This window comes from Brachycentrus maculatus, unplaced genomic scaffold (genome assembly GCF_059751285.1).
Source record: "Brachycentrus maculatus isolate JH-2025_06_01 unplaced genomic scaffold, ASM5975128v1 h1tg001170l, whole genome shotgun sequence".
Lineage (NCBI taxonomy): Eukaryota > Metazoa > Arthropoda > Insecta > Trichoptera > Brachycentridae > Brachycentrus > Brachycentrus maculatus.
The window spans coordinates 62,701-84,371 of NW_028281857.1; the positions used below are offsets into that span (position 1 = coordinate 62,701).

Genomic DNA, 21,671 nt, shown 5'->3' on the forward strand with positions numbered 1-21,671 from the left:
GATATGTAATTCAAGAATGTGTGTTAATAATCGGGAATAGTGCCGTGGGAGAATTGGAGGGAAATTATTGTTCTATCGGCATCAATGCAGAAGAGAGTCGGAACTATGAAGACGAGACACGGTAAGTAGGTCGAAAAACAAACAGCATGAGATTTTATACGGAAGCTTACGTATTGTGCAAGGTTATGTCTGAATTACTTGTTAATATTATCCGTTTTTATCATTACATTAAAATTATTTACCGAAATGATTTATCTACAAATCTAAACTCAGGGAACAATGGCTGAAGGATTCACATTCTCAGCACTTATCAAAAAGATGTATAAGATCATTGCTCGAAATATTAATTAATCATAAACAAACTGAAAACATAGAAAAATCTTAAATAAATGGAGGCTATAAATAGTGTTCTGTAATGCTAATGTAAAATAAACTATTAGGTTTTTCTTAGTAGCATTTTGTAACTGTTGCCTGAATTAAGGCCAATATAAGAAGTAGATTTTTACTGCATCATGAAAATTAAAAAAAAATTCAAGAAAAAGGGATATAAATAAATTTGCAACAAAAAGAACGGGGCCAACGGCACGCGGTGTTCCCAAGCGGTCACCCATCCAAGTACTGACCGCGCCCAATGTTGCTTAACTTCGGTGATCGGACGAGAACCGGTGCATTCAACATGGTATGGTCGTTGACACGCTGTTGGGGATTTCAATGCTATATAAATAAATAAAACGAATAAATTAATAACGTGCATGTACTACCTACACAATAAACTGGAAATAATTTCCCCTACCTGGGAAAAAGTAAGTATGCACTAAGAAAGCATTATTTAATTTTCAGACAGTCATTTTATACACTGCCATCTATTAAAAATACATCGAAGTATACTTCTATAGAAGTCAAAGCTTTGTAATATATCCGCTAGGTTTTTAACATTTCTTCGTGTCATAATTTATAGAGATGGCGGTAATTGTATTTTTCATGCCGAAAACGAGAAATAACAGTGACTTGATATAAAATGCATATATAATAATAACAACAATAATTAAATTCTTCTAAATAAACTCGGAACAATGGAAGGGCCTTAGCGAATCTTAATGACTCACGTCTTCTCACGATCCCCTTGTTAAAATTAAGTCTGGGTATTGAGCTACTTGTGAAATTGTGAAGAAAACAAATATGTCAAAAATAATTTAAGAAATACTTAAATTCTGGAATAAAATGGAATTTTCATAAAATAAGGGACATGCCCCCTTTGAATAGGAACTTGAAATGACGATTAAACATTTGTGATAAAACTAATGTATGCCTATATAAATATTTTTAATTGTTTTTTTCGACATGCCTACCGACGGCCATGTTGTGAGTTCCTTCCGAATGTCTCTGTAAAGTTATTGTTTTTAAAGTAAAGCAAGCGGAAGTTTGCAGGTCGTTAAAAGAAGCCTACATCCTCAACAGTGGAGGGACGGGTTATACAAAAAATATCAATATTAAAATTCAATAACTTTTAATGACGTACATTCAAATCTCGCGTGCCCAATTTTCGAAAAACGAAATAAATAATAGCTACACAGCTACACAGGTCTCCTTTACTCAGTTATATATTTACGGCCTCATGGGTCGTTAGACTCGGACCTAATGGTAACAAGTAACGAAATATAACGATCGATTTGACACCGCAGGGTGCGTGTGAGCTGAAAAATAGCCCGGCGTTTCGTGGTCTGGGAAATCTGTTCTTGAATATTCATGAAAATCCGTAATAGTATTAACCTTAGCACGTGTTGGAGTGACCACAATTTGAACCCTCGGGGTCACTGTGGTCGGAGAATTCGCCTACAGACTTGAGGATGTGTGGGTCAATTATTTAAAGCGCGTAAGCGTCTAGGGTGAAAATATGCCTGAACATATTTCGTCTTACATGGGTATGACTTTTTTTAAAAGAATATCCCGCAAAACCTCCACATTTGGGGCTTGTCTGCAGGTAAGATAGTAAGGGTAGGGAAGGTAATTGTGAAAAATACATCAAAAACACTTAAACCAATTGAAAATAAATCCTTCTTTTATTTATTTTGCACTTGGCGGGAATCGAGCCCGCAACACTAGCATCAGATCGCAGTCGAGCGTCTATACAACTACGCCACGGCGCCTGTCTTGTTCTCTTTTCTTTTTTGTTTGGTAAGGCGACAGATTTTTCAAGATTTTGAAGGGATTCCATTCATCGATGAATAAGAAAATTATACAATAGTAATCGAATAATATTGAAGTGACATAAATATTTTTAAGATAAAAGAACGTCGATGAATGTTCCGTTGAAGATTGTAACATTTGTTTAAAATGTGTTTTTGTTATTATTATGTATCTTTAAAATTAAAATCGGACCACGCCAGAAAATCCGTCCTGTTACCAACCCCAATGTATGAAAGCGAACCCTGGAGTTGGCAGAAGAATGATGGAAGTAGCTAAATGCAGCCGTAATACGATCATTTAGACGTGTGTGCGACAAAATGTATGATTGATATTCGAAAGGTGAAATAAGGAAAGAATGGAAGGCTGAGATAACCATTATCGATAAATTTAACAAAGGTGTGTTAAGATGGTTTGAACACGAGGAATTGAGTGAAGAAAGAACGATAAATCAAATTAATGATGTGAATGTAGTTGAAAATAGGAGTAGAGGAAGAATGAGGAAAACTTGGCATTACAAATTATGCCAAATACTTGAAAACGGTCAGGAGTTGAAATAATCGGCGGGTATGTATGAGGAGATGCATGCATATGGATGAGACGAAGAATGTTTGGAAAGACAGATTGGTGTGGCATTGTATTCTCTCTGCCTACCCCTGCAGAGAAACGGCGTCATGGTTAGTTTTAATCAGTTGGTATCAATTTCTTTGAAATTTTCTGTATTGATTGTTGAACTTCCTTATGTAGGCATACGGAAAACTATCGATTTCGTACGGAGGCATACTATATTCGGTATGTTTGCGACTTTTGTTGCATTCTTGACCCGGTTGCTAAGTTTCACGGATACCAACACAACACGCTGCCATTACCTTTACCTCTTTACCCCCACTTGGCCCCCAGCCCCCTTACCTACATTATATACTAATGGGGTAGGCCACTCTTTGTCCGATAGTTCATTGGCCTCTTACACCCGTTGGCCTTTATTGACCTCTCAAAATCAGACGTAATTCGTGAGAAACGACGATAATACGTTTATCAATAATTGATTTTAATGAATTGAGGAATTGGAATTGAGGCAAGAGCTATTTGTGTATTGCCGCGAAAGAAGTACTAATGAGCATGTGTAAGATGGAAGATATTGTGAGGTGGGGACAACAACGAAGGCGATACTGAATTGAGCATATAAACAGAATGTCAGAAGACAGACTTCCGCGTATCGCCCTTCAAGGAAACCCTGAAGGACGTATACCCCCAGGCAGACCTCCAAAAAGGTGGAGGGATAGCTAGCAGTCAATATCCCAAGAGCAACAGGCGACGGCACAGGATCCTGAGGATCTATAAAAGGAAGAAGATTTTAATGATATAACTTTTAGGCATTTGACTCATATGACGTCATCCATTAATGCGTTTAGTTCGAGAGGAATATTATATTACACCAGGACCTCTTTAGTCAGAATCCCCGCTAATCCGAAAACCTCTGTAATCCGAACGCCTACTCATCCCTTACGACCCAGTATTCGTTAAGTCGCAACTTTATTTTCTCAAAATTCAGGTAACATTTTACGTAATTAATTTTTATCTTAAAACACCGTTTTTGCATCGAAAAAATAAGCTTTTCTTCGAAATAATAATGTGGTTTTGAAAAGAAAAGAGTTATTAATAAATGTTAGAGTGAAAAAGTCATTAACATTTATTTGACCTCTCTTTCTGGGAATCGAACCCGGAACCAGGAGTGTTGTTTTTGCACTTGAAGAAAAGGTATTGTTAAATTATTTTTTTAATTCACTAAATATTTTTTAAATAAAGAAATAACCTTCAGGTTTTACCTACAAAGATCTATTGCACAGTAAAATGTTCAATAAGTGGCTTGATATTTATTTTTAATACATTTCAATATATTTAAACTTTAAAAACGATCTCCTGAAAAATCATTTTTTTTTTATTTATGACGTTGTTGAAAGGAGAGAGCGATGTGAGTGAAATATGTAAGCATAAATAAATAGTAAAAAATGTGATAAACTAAAGTTGTTTAACAAAATACTTAACTCAAAAAGCTCGAATTCGATGCTTTTCCTTGAAATGAAAGAAAAATTGCGTTCTCATAAGAAGCAGTGCTTTTACTATGTATTATGTAGGAGTATCGATTTTTTTTCCACCGTGAATAATTAACTTTAACCTATTATGGTGTAGTCCAGTACTTTGACCTTTCCCACACCATAACTTCTGTATGCTGGCACGAATGGCGAAATATTGATTTTTCTCAAAACTGCTGTGAATTATAAAGTACCTACATCATAAGTATTACAACTCATTTCGCGTAAATTATAAAACATGTGACTTTTGATCAAAGAGTAAGGTAATGAGGTATCCAAATGACGAAGTGACGTCATTAGAAGGGTACATAATAGTAGTTTATTCCTAGATTTCTACCAAGCGAATGTTTTTGCCTAGAACTTTCAGTCATGAATTACATGAAATTATAGTAACTTTAAACATAAAGAGTAAATCCACTCACGAGTAGGTAGAGGCTATGAAACTTAAAAAGTTGAAGCCTGAGTGGGAACATGATAAGCGGTGTTGCATAAGCCGTAGCTAGATTTCAGAGTCATTTGGACGTTAGGTAATTCAACAAAAAAAAAAGATTTCTACCATAATATTTTTACCGGATGCCAGTTTTTTTTTTCATTTTAATTAGAAATTTTACAGAACAGCTACATAAGAGTAAATACATTAACATTAATGAGTAACAAAAACCATAACATCTTCCGATAGGGGGATTTTTTTGCGCTACCCTATATAGTATTACAAACAATAAATTTATGAGGCGAATGTAGTGTAAAATAGTAGCAGAGGAAGACAAAGAAAAATTTGGCAAGTATTTCAAACACTTGAAAGTGGTTAGGTCAGGAGTCGGAATAATCCGGTATGTAGTAGGAGACGTATAAATGTGTAAGAGAGGCGAATATTGTTTTCAAAGACAGATTGGTGTGGCTTTCTATTATCACTGCCTACTCCTTCGGGAAACTTAGTTAGTGAGTTAGTTGTAATGTGTTCACCAGTAAATAATTAGACTTCTATTTCCCACCTTAATAAACATCTTATTATCATTAGATTTCTACAAGATGATAAAAGTTAAAATCAATTTTAAAAAGGGATTAAAGTAATTTTCCCATACCACGATTTATTTAAAGGTACTTAATAATATTCAGGAATATATATATATATATATATATATATATATATATATATATATATATATATATATATATATTTAATATTATTTCGAGAAATAAAAAGACTTTGTTTTTTTATCTACTCACAATTTTACTAACAACCAACTAGCTACGGCAACACCCTGTTGCCCTCTTCAGGGTTTAATTTATATATTTTTTTAATTTTTTAATGAATATTTATTTTTTTAATTTAATTTATAATTTATAACCCTGAAAAGGGCAACAGGTTGTTTCCGAAACTAGTTGGTTGTTAATAAAAATGTGAGTGGATTAAAAAACAAAGTCTTTTTATTTCTCAAAATAATATATCAATATGATCCACAAAGTTAATGCTTTCAATATTCAAAATATATTTTTTTTAAATTTTAATATGTAATTTAGTAGAATTTACCTTCATACATTTGATACATAAGAAAACGTTAAAAATAAATAAAACGTTTTCCACGTATTTCAACGGTTAAGTGTTACTCGAGTGAATTCCAAGTACATTCTACCGTAAATTCACTTACGGATAAAAGCTTCGATCTAACGTGTATCAAATTGAAGAAAACGTGTCACATTCACATTACCTGACCAAGCGCTTGCGAGCCGATCTAGTCTACAATGAATCATTCATACAATCCTTTCAAGCAATGAATTGTTCAGACACTAGAACCAAAAATAAACAACTCAAATATTATCGACGTGCCCTACGTAAAGTGCTCTAACAACATTTTTGTCAATTTTGAGATATTTGGTATACATTATCAAGTGACCGCTATCTTCAAATATAAATATTCAAAAAAATGTATAAAATAAATTACTCCTAGTTTTCAGGCTTATAAGACGCTTTCTACATCGAATTTTCGAAATTAACCGAACTCCTAAAACGCTAACTACTTAATTTTGACAAAGCATAAAATTTTAAAACGATTTAATACATCTATAATACTAGTTTGGAATTTTTGGTAAAACCGTTAATTAATACAAAATAAATACGTTGAAACCATCTTCTAAGCTCTCTCCTGTAAAGTAACAGATTTGCAGATAGAGTACTTTACGTAGGGGCCGTCGATATATTATTAACACACTATCTGCGGGCGGATTCGCGCTCATAATAGAGATAAACACCTCTGAAAATAAGATATAACATTTAACCATATTGTATACATCGATATGAGATCAAAAGATGCCGCAAACACTTTCAGTTTGTTTTTGGCATCCTCTTAATGTCTTTTATTATTATTTAAATTCCTTCATCTACAAACCCTTATCCGCACCCCAATGGTGCATAGGGCACTGTATCATATAAACACAGTGATATTTTGATCGTTTATACATGAAGGGAAGATGATCAGCCCTCCGCTTCAGGTACCAGTACAAGGTAAAATTGAATAAATGTTATAGTAAAAAATCACTTATTTGTTTGACACCCCCACTGGGAATCGAACCCGGGACCTCCAGAACGGTAGCCGAGCGTGCTGACCATTACACTACGGAGACTGACGATTATTTATTTAATTGGTTATTTAAATTTGCACATTTCACACTTACATCAACATGTAAAGGTATATGTACGTACATTTTTTTTTTGCTATTATTTCCAATTTTAATCGGTGTACCGGCAGATAATTATTACAAATCCTGAATGTTCGATTGCTGTTCCGCGTCTCTTCTTACTTCATTATGCCCAAAATAGTCTTTTAGTAAAAACATAAAATTTGTAAAGTAAATAATCTTGTCAACTGTATTATATATAGTACAATTGACAAATAGACATTTTTTTATATTTTTTATTTGTCTGAGAACATTAATCAAAATAACGGAAATAAATATATGTTTTGGAATTGTAATGGTATTGTATAAATAATATGCAGTAAATACACTATAAAGATAATGCAATTTTTAATGTTCTGCCATACATAAAAAAAACTTATGTTTGAATATAATGTCTGTAAGTTGTCCTAAAAATATTATCACTTTATCCATCGATATCAGATAATGAAAAACATTTTTGACTCACTCCCTAATTAAAAAATTATGAGGGATAACGCTAATATAAATAAATGTATGAGACGTTTCATACAAAGCATGTGTTGCAAAGTAAAAAATACTTATTACGTCTAAAACGATGTACTTTTCCCGAAAAAACGGCATTATATGAACTTTCCTTTACAAACCCGTCTGGGGCGAAAATATACAAATTCATAAGTAGTCGGCCTTGCTATCGTTGTATTCGGCCGTCTGGTATACTGCCCTCTCTTTCGCTCCCACGAATTTTCACCAATGCACAAAATGGACGTGTCAACCACCTGGAAAAACTACCGACAAATTTCACGTCCCGGGTAAAAAAATCCAACCATTCTATTCACGTACAATTTGTAAAAATGTATTTTCTCACGTGGTGTCTAGTGCCTTGCTAGCGTTCTTGAGTGTGTCAGCTCAGGTTTATTGTATTAATTCTGATGTTCTTGCTCGCTCCAACGTACATAATGCAATGTGAAATGAAAGTTTCGACCTCAACGGTGACATTGACCTGTCTGTTGTTATTTTTTAGCCTATCGGGGTTGATGAGACGTTAGAGGGAAAGGGTGGGAATTTTCGGGTGGAGGGAGACAGACACATCGGGACGTAATATTAATAATATCCACCTAGCACTAGGGCTGTCAAAAATTCCCCGAAAACATACCACTTTTGTTATTAGGTATAATTAAAAGATAAATATGATTGGTAAAATCCATACCCTGTGAATAATTATTCTTCTACAAACCCTTATCCACTTCTGATGGTGCATAGGGCACTGCATCGCATCGACGCACTGTTATCTTGATTGTCAATTATTTGATTGCTATGTGATCAGTCCTGCGCTTTTTGTACCAGTCCAGGTTGATATTAAATAAACATGAGATTAAAAATCATTTATGTAAAATTTGACCCCCCTCGGAATCGAACCGGGATCCTCCAGCATGGTAGTCAAAAGCGTTTGCAATTGAACTATGAAGACAGACGTAATGAATTAGGTATGAGGAAAAAAATACTTATGTAATTGATGTGCCTGAATATCGTTTATTTACCTTTTTCTCTAAATTAGAAGCAACACGGAAAAGACGAATAATATATTTAGGACGAATATATATATGTGTAATGTGTATGTAAATACACATATATAAATTCAAAGTTTCAAATTGAAAAACTTATGGAGTCTTTATTCTAGAGGTCTGTTAGCAAATAGAAATAAGAAAAATACATGTCTCAAATTTGAAAATTGATGGGAATCGAACCCAAGACGCCAGTTTCACAGTCAAGCGTCTACCCAACTACGCTACGTTGCAGAACGGAGGCAGTGCAGTTAAATAACGTACTTATTACATTTGCGGTGAAAAACTTGCTGTTAATATTTCTGCTTGCTTAAGTTAAAAATTATATATGAGGTATAATTTTAATTTTATTTTACCATATGACTTGCTTTTGTAAAATTTATTTTTGGGCACTGTAGAGGCGGGTAGAAGCCTAATCGATACCATTAATCTACGTCATAAATGCCTTACAGCTCCCAGACAGAATGCAGCTGTCTCTCTTTTAATCTTACCCCTTCTCCTTTTCCCAAAATACGAGAGATTTTCAGTCATCTGTTAAAAGATATTGATTAAAAATTGTTTTAAAAAAAATGTAGTAATATTTCCTACGTCTTATAGGAGTAGTTTTTAAACGACATTGAAAATGTTGGTTTCCAGGTATTTTTTTACGTCTTATTAAAACACACCTACTTGGCTTGTATTTGAAAATAGGAATTGATGTTAGGGAGAGTATGACCCATACACTTTACGAGTCGACGACGCTAACCACAGGATCACAATCAGACTCAAATAACACTACGTTAATACAAAAATATAATATTTTTGTTTTTAAAATTTGATTCTTTTTTTTTCATTATAGCTTTGATATGAATTCGTTTCATTTCTCAGGCTTCCAATTTCATTCCAAGATATGTATTTTAAGAAAAGAAACCATTATCATAATTTTCTTTTAAAAATGCTTTAAACAGAATTTAATTTAATAATTAATTCTATAAAATTATATTTGTACTCGTGTAATATTTTTACCCAGTCCAAAAATATCATTGTATAATATTTATGGCTGCCTCATTTGAAATATTCGAAGCTTAACATAATACATACATAAGTATATCATTATTAGTAATTTGATTTCTTGGCCGTCCTCGCTCGGTTCTCCCTTTCACATTTGCCAAGTATACTTTCATAGTCATTCACTCGTCATCCATTCGCTCCACATGTCTATACCACCAGAAATAACTTTTCTTAATCTTTTCAATTATCTCTAGTTTTCATAGACTAGCTAGTATATTGCTAGCCCACGAACAAGATACAATTAGGTACAGTATAAAATTATCTCCATAAATCCATTAAGCTCCATAACTCAATAATTACAGATTACTATAATACATATTTTTCAAGTATAATTTTTACATCTGGTTTTAGAAATAATTTTACGCACATAAATGAATAAATCTACATAATTTACTCCCTCGGGCATTATGCTCCGATACATGATATAATTTTTATGTAACTCAGAGTTTACCCATATAAAAAAATTCGCGAAATTTTAAGTATTACGAGATTAAGAAAAACGTGAGGAAGTTTTCAAGCTTTTCGGATTTTACCCTTAGGACGAAAACTTATTTTCTTTTGTGAAGAAATTGTGAAATGGGGCAAAATTCTCAGAGTCTAGGAGATAAAATTTGTTTGTTATCAAAGGCCCAACTCAAGTTTAGCGTTACAAATAAAACATTTATAAAAAATCGAACCTTATATAATAGATATATATATATATATATATATATATATATATATATATATATATATATATATATATATATATATATATATATATATATATATATATATATATATATATATATATATATATATATATATATATATATATATATATATATATATATATATATATATATATATATATATATATATATATATATATATATATATATATATATATATATATATATATATATATATATATATATATATATATATATATATATATATATAAATATATATATTTATATATATATATATATGTATATATGTATATTTATTATATATATATATATATATATATATATATATATATATATATATATATATATATATATATATATATATATATATATATATATATATATATATATATATATATATATATATATATATATGTATATATGTATATTTATTTATATATATATATATATATATATATATATATATATATATATATATATATATATATATATATATATATATATATATATATATATATATATATATATATATATATATATATATATATATATATATATATATATATATATATATATATATATATATATATATATATATATATATATATATATATATATATATATATATATATATATATATATATATGCATATGTATTAACGTTTTAAATACTAGAAATATCTTATATATTCGTGTGCTATTTTTATCGTTCAGGGTTTTCCTTTAGGGAAAACCAGGACGCATAAAGTTTTTCTGGAGAAAAACATGAAAGTAATTATTATGAATGTAGGCGGACGGTTTTAAAAGTTTTTTTGGCGTTATATAAAAGTTTTTAATTCGTTGAAAGTTATTCTGTATATCAGATGAATTTGGAATTAAATACGTGTCCGAAAAATGCTTTATAAATAAAAATATATATATTGTATTGAACTCACATGTCCAAAGCCCTGTAAATACTCAGACTTTCATATTTTTCTTCATCTATGTTGAAATATCAAAATGTGGACAAACCCAGATTTGCGAACAAGGATTTGGACACACCGAAAATATTGTTTATAAAAGGTTGTGATAACTATGGAAGAATACCAGGATTTTCATTCTCTGCATATAAAGAAATTTTTTATACTTCTTAATTAATTTTTGAATTAAATGTAAAATCAAACACTGATGTTTTGAGTGTTTTTATTTGTATTTTATTATTGAAAAACACTTAAAAATTAATTTTGTGACAATTGTTTCGCCTAGTTATGGCATTAAGTTCCTAAAATTGTGTGAGTATATAAGGACCGTCAGCGCATTCAATCTTCACATTAGTTTGAAAATGCCATAACTTGGCGAAAAAATTATCACAAAATTAATTTTTGCATGTTTTTTTAATAATCAAATACAACTTGTCGGGTTGTGGTCCCGTGGTTAGTTTCGCGGACTCTTAAGTCAGAGCTTCTCGGTTCGAACCCATTCTACCACAATTTGATACCTTTTTCTAATAATGAGCCGCTTAGGCTCTAATTGAAATATTTGTGTAAATAATAAAGACACCAATATTTCTCTTTAAATTAAAAAAAAGCTTAGTAGGCTCAAAAAAACAGTACATGATTATAGATTTAATACAGTAATTAAAATGGAGTTCTACAAAATAAACGTCAAATCTATAAAAAAATAGATCTATTTAGGTTAAGATGTCAAAAAAACCTTTTGTGTATTTTTTCACAAATTTTGTAAATGAATACCGTGTACTGTCTCGGTTTATAACTCCTTCTTGGAAGTTGACAATACAAAAAAGAGTCGGTGTCATCCAGTGTCAGTGTCGCACGCGACTGACTGCGTCTCTGCTCCTGAATGTCATTGCGGACTGCAGATTATGGCGGCTGTTACGTGCGCGCACTGGAACATTGGCCCGACAAAGGCACCGCGACGGACAATAAGCCTCAAACCCTAACAGGCTTATGTGACTCACGTGGTCAATGTCCCAGACGAGTTACATGCATCAAATAATAATGTTCATTATCACCAGACTTATGTAATTGAATGATTTCTCGGTTTATATTATTTTATGTTCAAGCTAAGAAAAGGGCGGCTGTCCAAACTTAAAACACAGTAAGGGACTTTTTTTTTTGAAAAACGTTTTTTTGCATTTTTGGACTTAGTAGAATCTACTAAGTAAAAACCTATCAGCGGAAGCTAAACTGGCAGTACACAAAGTAGTCCTGGTTGCAACTCTAATGTATAGAAGTGAAACATGTATTTGGCAAAAGGAGGACGAAAGTAGACTGAATGCAGTCGAAATGCAATCTCTCAGAAGAATGTGTGACAAAACGATGTATGATAGATGTTCGAATAGTGAAATAAGGAAGGAATGCAAAGCTAAGAAAAGCATTATCGATAAAATTAAGAAAGGTGTGTTGAGATGGTTTGGACATGTAGAACGAATGAGTGAGGAAAAAACGGTAAAACAAATTTATGAGGCGAATTTAATTGGAAAAAGGAGCAGAGAAAGACCGAGAACAACATGGCCCGATCAGGTATGCTAAATACTTGAAAGTATGTTCAATAAATCCGATATTTTTTTATTGCACTGATACGGGTTTTTCGCCTCAAATTTGGCATTTTACAAAAACAATAGGACGTTATATTGTATTTTATAAAAAAAAATCATCTACCGTCAGTGTGAATATCTGCCACATCTTTTATTGTTAAGATTAACAAGTGCGTAAATCGTCAAATTGGCAAGCCTGGGTACCTCTTCAGCCACCAGCGCGGCGCGCTGTCACAGTCTGTGCGCGCGATGTGTACAAGTTTTCAGTACAAGATTTTCATAAGTATTTTGATTCATAAGTACTACATAGAATACATTTTTTAAATATAATTTATAATATAACGTCCAATTTGCTGTGTAAAACGTCCACTTTGAATTGATAATCAATGATATTTTTTATATGTTGTAAAACGAGACTTAAAAACAAACCATTAATTTTATGAATTTTTAGCTGGCTTTCGGATTCAAAAGATTATTATTTTTTGCTGCTAGGAAGGCAGTTTAAAAAAAGTTTATTCTATAATTAAACATAATGGATTTAATTTCTCCTTTCGTATTTTGCACTAAGCAACAATAGACGACAAGGGATACAATATAGACGAGGTACACTTGATCCATTAGTTTGCCCCTGACGATTGATAGATATTGACGGCGTGAGTAATGACTCGCTTTAGGGAAACTGACGGTTCATGCTTCCTGGAGCATACTTCCCCACACAAAACGTCAGCAGAGGTATCTCTTAATATGTTTGAGTTGTTGAAAGTTGTGCTGACTAATCGCTCGAGAATCTTACGTAGCGAGCATCGCCAAAACCGAGCATGCCGAATGGCGCAAGTTTGTATCTCAGTAGACGTTATAGTTCATCTTAAATATAGTACTTTTGTCGTAAGTTATAATAAATAAATGTAAAAAGAAGATAATATATAATTTATAAAAAAAATAAGGGCCAACGGCACGCGGTGTTCCCAAGCGGTCACCCATCCAAGTACTGACCGCGCCCAATGTTGCTTAACTTCGGTGATCGGACGAGAACCGGTGCATTCAACATGGTATGGTCGTTGGCGGAAGCTGCGTCAAAATTTAGTTACATAACTTATCTTCCCATTATTTAAAAAAAGTTTTGGTGACATAATATGTATATATCTTTGTGCTATTTACTATAATTAAAGAAATTTCGTTGCGGTTAAATTTTATGTTTACCAAGGTATCACCCAATTTTGGACTCTTTGCTACTATAAAGTTTCATATTTAACTCTAGAACACTACCCTCAACTTTATAGGCATGAATACTACCGTGGGGTACCTGAGTACCCCGTAGATATTTATGAGTTAGAAATAAAACTATAAATTTATCAATTAATTTATTTTATTTACTCAAATGTACTATTACTTAGGCATGCAAATAAAACAAATTGAAATACTTTTTTTTTAATTTTTGGTTACAATGAGTGCATATTTTTATTTGATGGGTGCACAAATATGACAACGACAAGAGGAGCACGCGGTCCTCTATTTCCTATCTTTTATATGCGGACAGAAGCAGCAGCGACCGGGTTAGGTATCTCGAGGGACCGGTTCAGCATTGTCCATCTCATTTTTTAGAATACCATGTATAGATTCTCTTATATCCCGGGGCAAACTTGACCATTGTAATTTTTCTTGCATAAACGGTGTTATAAGAGATTTTTGCCATTTTCTTAAAAAATAGACGTCTTTTCGGAATGAGTTTCTTGTCTGAACTTCTTGACAAAGTATAAAAAATCCAGGAGTTTACTCCCAAAGTATTCAAGAGGGTAACGAAAATACACAACGACTATCTTTTCGTTTTTCTAGACGTAGAATACTTTTACTCATCTGGTCAAAAACATCAACCCACTTTTTATTTTATTATAAAATGCTATAATTTCTGGGAGTAGTACTTTATTTTCTTCACTGATACGATACCACGAATGTCATCTTCATCTCCACTATCAGCGTCTTCGCAAGCAACAAGAATGGAGTAGTGATTTTGAGAATTAACACCAGGCTCTTCTAAATAGCGAAAATCTTGAATGAGGTCATCCGGTTCATCATCTGAAGCACCGCTAGAATTCAACTCCTCATAATCCAAATCTTCTAAAAACACTGCTATTTCACCATCAGTTCTAAGACGTCGATTTGATCTATGAGACATATGACTAACAAAAACGTAGATTACTTGTCATGGAAAATAACAAACTTATAAACATATGTAAAATAGAATAGTAAAAACACGATTTTAAGTGATATTAAAAACATAATAAGTATACCTAATAAAAGAGTTAAATATATATTTCAAGAACTATATTTAATAAAACTTACCAATAAATAACAAAGTTCCGCCGCCTTCGAATTTGAAAAAACTTTGACAACTACTACCGTGGGGTTCTAGAGTACCCCGGAACACCCGCCCACACGTCTGTACCTGCGCGACACTAGCGTGCGATGGACAGTTCGTCGCAGTAACTAGAGATTAGCTTGAATGGCGCAAGTGTGGTTACGATATTTTTTTAAATATTCGGTTTTTTAAATCTTGTGGGGTACTCCAGTACCCATGGTAGCGTTTAAGAGTTAAAGAAGTATGGACGTTTTCAATTCATGGAAATATTGATATCAATTTATTTAATAAAATATTTATAAACTTTATAGTAAAATAACTGTCAAGTAGTGAAAATTATCAGATTTGTATTTTTTTTTATAAAACGATTACATTTATAAATTAGTTATAAATTTCTTCCACAGGCGTCCCAGCATCGCATGGCATATAGGCAGGTACACATATTCTTTGAACTTCTTCATCAAACGTTCAACCTAATATCTACGAAAACAGAATATTACCTATTTATGTTCGGGGAATGGGGTAGAATGCGTCACTTTATTATTATGCGCGTGGGATGAGTTCTGTCTACTGTCTGGATAGGCGGGAAAATGTGGGTAGGTTCGGAGAGTGGGAAGGTGGTTTGTAACACGGCTGTGGCTGGAAAATTCTGTATCGTAGTGTGTATTTTGCAAGATTTATAATTTTTTAGTTTAGAAAACAGAAAGCACACATTTCTAATATGTTTAATTTCACAATATTTGTGAAATTCAACATATTAGAAATGTATATTAAAAATATTTAACATTTATCAATTCAATCGAAAATATTGAAAATGACAGCATTTGCCAAGAAGCACGCTGTCCGCTATGAGCAATGTTTAGTAATGCGTGTGTTGCCATAATGCTCAACAGATGGCGCTGCCATGCGATAAAAATTATATGTTAAAAAATATGTTTTTACCTGTTTAATGCTATAGGACCTTGCACATATTTAAATATAAGGGTCTCTACTAAATAAAAGTTTTCACGAACCAACCATAGATGCTGCCGCGAACTCAAACCTGAAGCGGTAAAAGATTTATGATATACTATATGTATGAGTTGCAAATATTTAAGTTATGTGGTTGTCAATCAAGAGTAAAATGGTGAATGTTACACGCGTATAAAGTGATCACCTAAATCATCCAATTACTAGATAAAGGGATCATAAGCCCTGTAAATACCCAGACTTACAAATTCTTCATCGTCTATGATGAGTCGATAATACATAAATAATGATTTAAAAAAATAATAAAATACACACTTCACTTTTATTAGCTGCGTTCAAATATAATAAATTTTATCACCACTAAATAAAATGAATGGAACATCTGATGTTTAACTTACTCGATGTCTGGAAAAGGCATAAAACGTAAGTAAAGTAAGTTTTTTTCACTGTCATTGGAAAGAGAGATGTGTATGTAGTATATTAGCATGCGGGCGTGTGTGTGCGTCTACTTCAGCACCGGCGACCTTGGGCGAGGTCGCAGACTGAAAGTACAACCAGACTTGTGCAACCTACCCCGGGAATGCCCACTCCCCGAGCCACCCCACCGGCCGGTAAAACGCCACCCATCTAGACGAGGTACTTACCCGAAATCGTACGAACATATATCGCTCACTCCTTTCAAGGATGTCAAAAATCGTCAATTTTCAGTTGTGCATGTTTTCGGAATGCCCAGAAAATGTACTATATCCCAGTAAAAGCGGCATATTTTTAACTTAATATTTACCCGCTACAGGGCAGACAGTGTTGTTTTTGCATTTAAAGGAAAGGTACTGTTTAATAATTTTTTTAAATATACTATATTTCTCAAATGGAGAAAAAACCTTCAGGTTTTATCTTAAATGATCTGTTGCATAGTAAAAAGTTCAATAAGTGGCTTGATATTTTTTTAATACATTGTATTATATTTTTAAACTTTAAAAACGTTCTCCTGAAAAATCAATTTCTTTTATTTTTGACGTTCTTGAAAGAAATGAGCGATATGTATGTATATGCAGAATACGTACTGCATGTCTGTATTGTTTTGCGCGTCACTTCACCTGTCTCAGAATTAAACTGTTATCCCAATCGCATACGTAACACCTTTAAAGTTTAGATCTTAAGCGTTCAAATCACAATGCGTTCAGCCACGCTCTGGGCTGGTCGTGTACTCAATTGAAAATAAATGTGAATTGGATATATTTTTTGTTTTGAAGAATTTATAAAGGAAAATTATTTTTAAATAAAATTACTAAGAAAACACTTCTTTTTATACCACTTGAGTTTATTTATGACTACTAGTTTCGGAAGCTAAGCTTCCATCTTCAGGTCTGAAGATGTAAACTTAGCTTCCGAAACTAGTAGTCATAAATAAACTCAAGTGGTATAAAAACAAGTGTTTCCTTAATCATTTTATCATGTCTTACCACAAAGTAAATGCCGAAATAATATATAAATTTATTTTTTTTACTCCTTACCTTTCATTAACCCTTTTCTTTTCAAAATCATATAATATTATCATTAGTTATTTCGAAGAAAAACTAATTTTTTCAATGCAAAAATGATGTTTTTAGAAAAAATCATTTACCTTAAATTTAATTTAGAGAAAATAAATTTAATAGCAACTTAATTTTCTCTAAACTAAGGTTTATAAATTTATCGTAAACGAGTGGAGGCTTAAAACAACACGTTATTGAATTACGTTAGTAAGAAAAGTAAAGCTCTTGTGTATAAATAAATATTAAGGATTCATTGTCAGGTGTGTGTATTTCTATATATGTAAAGGACTTAGGGCGGTAACTATAGGACAAGTCGATAGTTTTAACACTCCATATATTAGTGACGGGTATGTGTGGGTAAGGCCTCATTCATTTTATTACCTGGTTATAAAAATGAATGAGAAGTGTGACTCATACTATGCAGTTGCAATATTAATAAAAAATATGTATAAATTTTATTTATATCAAAGAAAATCCGTGAAAAAGCAAATAATTATAATTGATGTCTATTTTTTTAATGAAGGAATGGCGCAGTACACAAAAAATAAAGCATTTAATCAATTAACAAATAATAAAATAAATACGGGAAAAAAATGTCACAAAAATAAAAATATTTGAAAAAAATATATTGGAGGCGCCGGGTATCGATCCCGGTACCTCTCACATGCTAAGCGAGCGCTCTACCATCTGAGCTACGCCCCCGGTGCGAGCACTTGCCAGTAAACATGTATAAAACTAAAATTTGCTTTATTTTAAAACATTTTAGTATTAATCATTTTGATTTATGACTATATTAATTCTATTTTTTTCAATAATGTACTCATTTATGAATTATAAATAAAACAACTGCACCTCATTCGATACGCAAATATACTAAATACCCCCTAGTTTTATTATAGTTTAGTAATAGGCAGGTAGACATGTGTGTGATATGATAATAACAGATGTATTGTGAAATTGTTACGGAGGTAGGTACGTATTGAAATTTATAGAGGTATGAGAGTAAATGTAAACAAGTAGTAGACGTTCTGCCCTCCAGACGCCCGGGACATTGCACCGCACGCCGGCAGGAGGCGCTAGTAAAGGCCTCAAACTACTACATTCATGAAATCATAAAATACATAATGAAGCCACCCAGCCTCCCACATCAAAATTTTATGAATCCCCCGTAATAATAATACTTAACTCTATTACATTCATGTCAAATAACGTTTATTATATATGTTGTAATTCAAAGTAATGTATGTATTGGTCATGTTCGATATATTATTATAATAACATTATTATATTTAAATTTTAAAATGGTCTGGAGCTAGAGTAAAATACGCAAAGGGAATTTTCTTTATTTTATTGTACATATTAAAAGGAAATGGTTATGGTATCTTTATATAACAAGAACGATCATAAGAGTATGGATATACATTTTTTTCATGTTTTGATTTTCTTTACCGACTTATGAGAAAAAAATGGGGTTGCAAAAAGGGACATCTGTACCCCTGGTGGGACTCGAACCCACAATCCCCGGCTTAGGAGGCCGATGCCTTATCCATTAGGCCACAGGGGCAGGCGCACGAGGGAAGAAAATAAAAAGATAGCTGTATACATTAATTTAGAACCCTTTTGAAAAACCCCGTTAGAATTAAAGTCAACCAAATAAAAAGTTTCATGACGCAAATAATATTTTCAGTACAAATTAATTGTATTTAACTACTTTATGTCATGCATTTTTTTATTATTATGACGAATCGTTAATTTGATATGACTTTTACATAGCATTAGAAATGACTGATAATTGTTAAAAATGTTTTACTAAACAATTGAAAAAGTAACGAAAAACACTAAACACGGCCATATTACACAACTAAAGATTAAGTATAAATACGATTTTCTTGACAGACAGACCGCCAGCCCGGATAGCTCAGTCGGTAGAGCATTGGACTTTTAATCCAAGGGTCCAGGGTTCAAGTCCCTGTTCGGGCGATCATTTTTTTCATACTTTGTTTTATATAATATTCCTTTAACTTATCATTTTTTATTATATTTTTTTTAAAATAAAATTTGTGAAAATAAATACATCTATGTTATGAATAAATTATTATTTTTGTCATTTATTTGCTGACATTACTGGTTTGCTGTCTGGCCAGCTTTACAATACTAATCAAATTCCTTTATAAGCACCTTTAAATGTACAACTCAAAAAGGAACAAAAATTAAAAGTCCAATAATATGTAAACAAAATAGGAAGTAATAATAATTTTATAAATAAATTTCGAATTTGTATTACATAATAATAATAGTATGCCGTTACACGTTCTACTTTTTTGTGACCATTAAAAAGGAAAAGAGCAATAAACAACAGGCAGGTAACTAAACATTATGATACACCATAGTAAAAATAGAAGAAGAAAAAAACAGAATGGATAAAATCTAGCGATTGTACTGGATGAAACATCGCAACAGTATTATATTAAAAATAATTTATTTTCGGTTTAAACGTAGTGACGTATATTCGATATCCAAGTAAATGTTTTTTTTACTAATTTGAGGCAATTTTTATGAGAATGTAATCAATGCGAAGACTAAACCGTCTTTTTCTTCTGCTTGGTGTAGGCCTTGTGAACAGTTTTCAAGAGGGATTAACCTCCTGCGATGTCGATTCCAAGCTGTCGATCCATCTCTTTGGTGGTCTGTCCGGGAGTCATGTACCTTGGGGTTGGCAGTACAGTGAAATGTGGGGGAGTCTGGATGGTTCCATTCTCCTCACATGCGCATACCATTGTCTCCTTCGTTGCCTTCCCCAACTAACAACATCTTCGATCTCGCGTGTTTCCCTTATCCTGGCGTTTCTAATTCTCGTAGACTCTTGCCAGATATGCTTCTTAGAGTCTTCATTTCTGACACTCGGGGACTAAACCTTTTATGTGAAATGAATTCCTTTGCACGAGTTATCCTACTGAAGAAAACATTATAATTTATTGATTAGACATTAACGTTGTAGAATAACATGTTGATTTCAATATGCATGACAATAAAACACGAATGTAAGACCATTTTGGAAAGAACAAATAAAAAAATCAACCGGTCTGATTTATAATTAATTGTGAAATATTGAATTAATAAAATGTAATATGGTTTTTACAATTTAGAAAAAATAGAAAACAGAATTTTAATTTACTCCGTTAATTTTACTGTTGATATTTTCTATACCTATAAACGGCGTATACACTGGCGGGATTATTTCTGAAAAATAACATCTTTCAATCAACCAAAATATATTAATCGGTGGCTATTATACTGTCTGCGCAAGTGCTTATGTCGCTACCATGAAATATAATAAATTAAACGAAGTAAAGTGTTTGTAAAAAACAATTATCCCGTCAAAGAATCTTATATTTTATGGTAAGACTAGAAGAGATAGGTTTTCAACGCAACGTAACCAAATCAGGGTTAAAAATATTGATTTCAGTAAATAAGTCCTTTTGCGACACCCTGTATATTACACAGAAAACCAATGTTTTCTTTGTTTTATCTTGTTACTTAAAATGATTATGTTTCTGAATGGCTCAGCATCACGTAGGATTTGTTTTATTAGCTCTTTTTGGTTTTATTGGGTCAGATTTTTTGCAGCACTAAATCATGCCTCGGAATGCCTTCGTGTAATTTATGGATATCTTTTCAAAAACTTATGTTCGACTCTTTCATTTTGTTCCTTGGGTACCTATTTTGGCAGCTGGGAGGTGGCACCGGTACATGCCAAGAAAAATATCGGGTGAAATATTTTTGTTTCTTATGAAAATACAAAAAGAGCAACGTTATAGTAAATTATTTCATATTGAGGGTTTATTTTATAAGCTGAGAAATAAACAAGTCTGTCAGCTGAGGATTTAGTCTGAAGGCGAAATTTCGCCGTCTTCGAAGTGAAGTAGAAATATAAATAAAATGTTTTCAATATGTCAACATACATATATATATAAATGTGTGTATGTATTTCCTGCATCTTATCATCATAACTTACCTTTCTTCATTCAGTCGCCAAATAC

At 32.2% G+C, this 21,671-nt stretch overlaps 5 non-coding genes across 5 annotated transcripts; 1 reads left to right on the forward strand and 4 right to left on the reverse strand.

Annotated features, from left to right (window-relative positions):
* Positions 1 to 574: 574 nt before the first annotated feature.
* Positions 575 to 693, reverse strand: LOC148299401 (5S ribosomal RNA). Its single transcript, XR_015839095.1, has one exon. It is a non-coding gene; the product is annotated as a 5S ribosomal RNA (ribosomal RNA).
* Positions 694 to 13,715: 13,022 nt separating this feature from the next.
* Positions 13,716 to 13,834, reverse strand: LOC148299402 (5S ribosomal RNA). The gene has a single exon (XR_015839094.1). It is a non-coding gene; the product is annotated as a 5S ribosomal RNA (ribosomal RNA).
* Positions 13,835 to 18,260: 4,426 nt separating this feature from the next.
* TRNAA-AGC (transfer RNA alanine (anticodon AGC)) lies at positions 18,261 to 18,333 on the reverse strand. Its single transcript has one exon. It is a non-coding gene; the product is annotated as a tRNA-Ala (tRNA).
* Positions 18,334 to 19,122: 789 nt separating this feature from the next.
* On the reverse strand, positions 19,123 to 19,195 carry TRNAR-CCU (transfer RNA arginine (anticodon CCU)). The gene has a single exon. It is a non-coding gene; the product is annotated as a tRNA-Arg (tRNA).
* A 343-nt stretch (positions 19,196 to 19,538) lies between these two features.
* On the forward strand, positions 19,539 to 19,611 carry TRNAK-UUU (transfer RNA lysine (anticodon UUU)). Its single transcript has one exon. It is a non-coding gene; the product is annotated as a tRNA-Lys (tRNA).
* Positions 19,612 to 21,671: the final 2,060 nt, after the last annotated feature.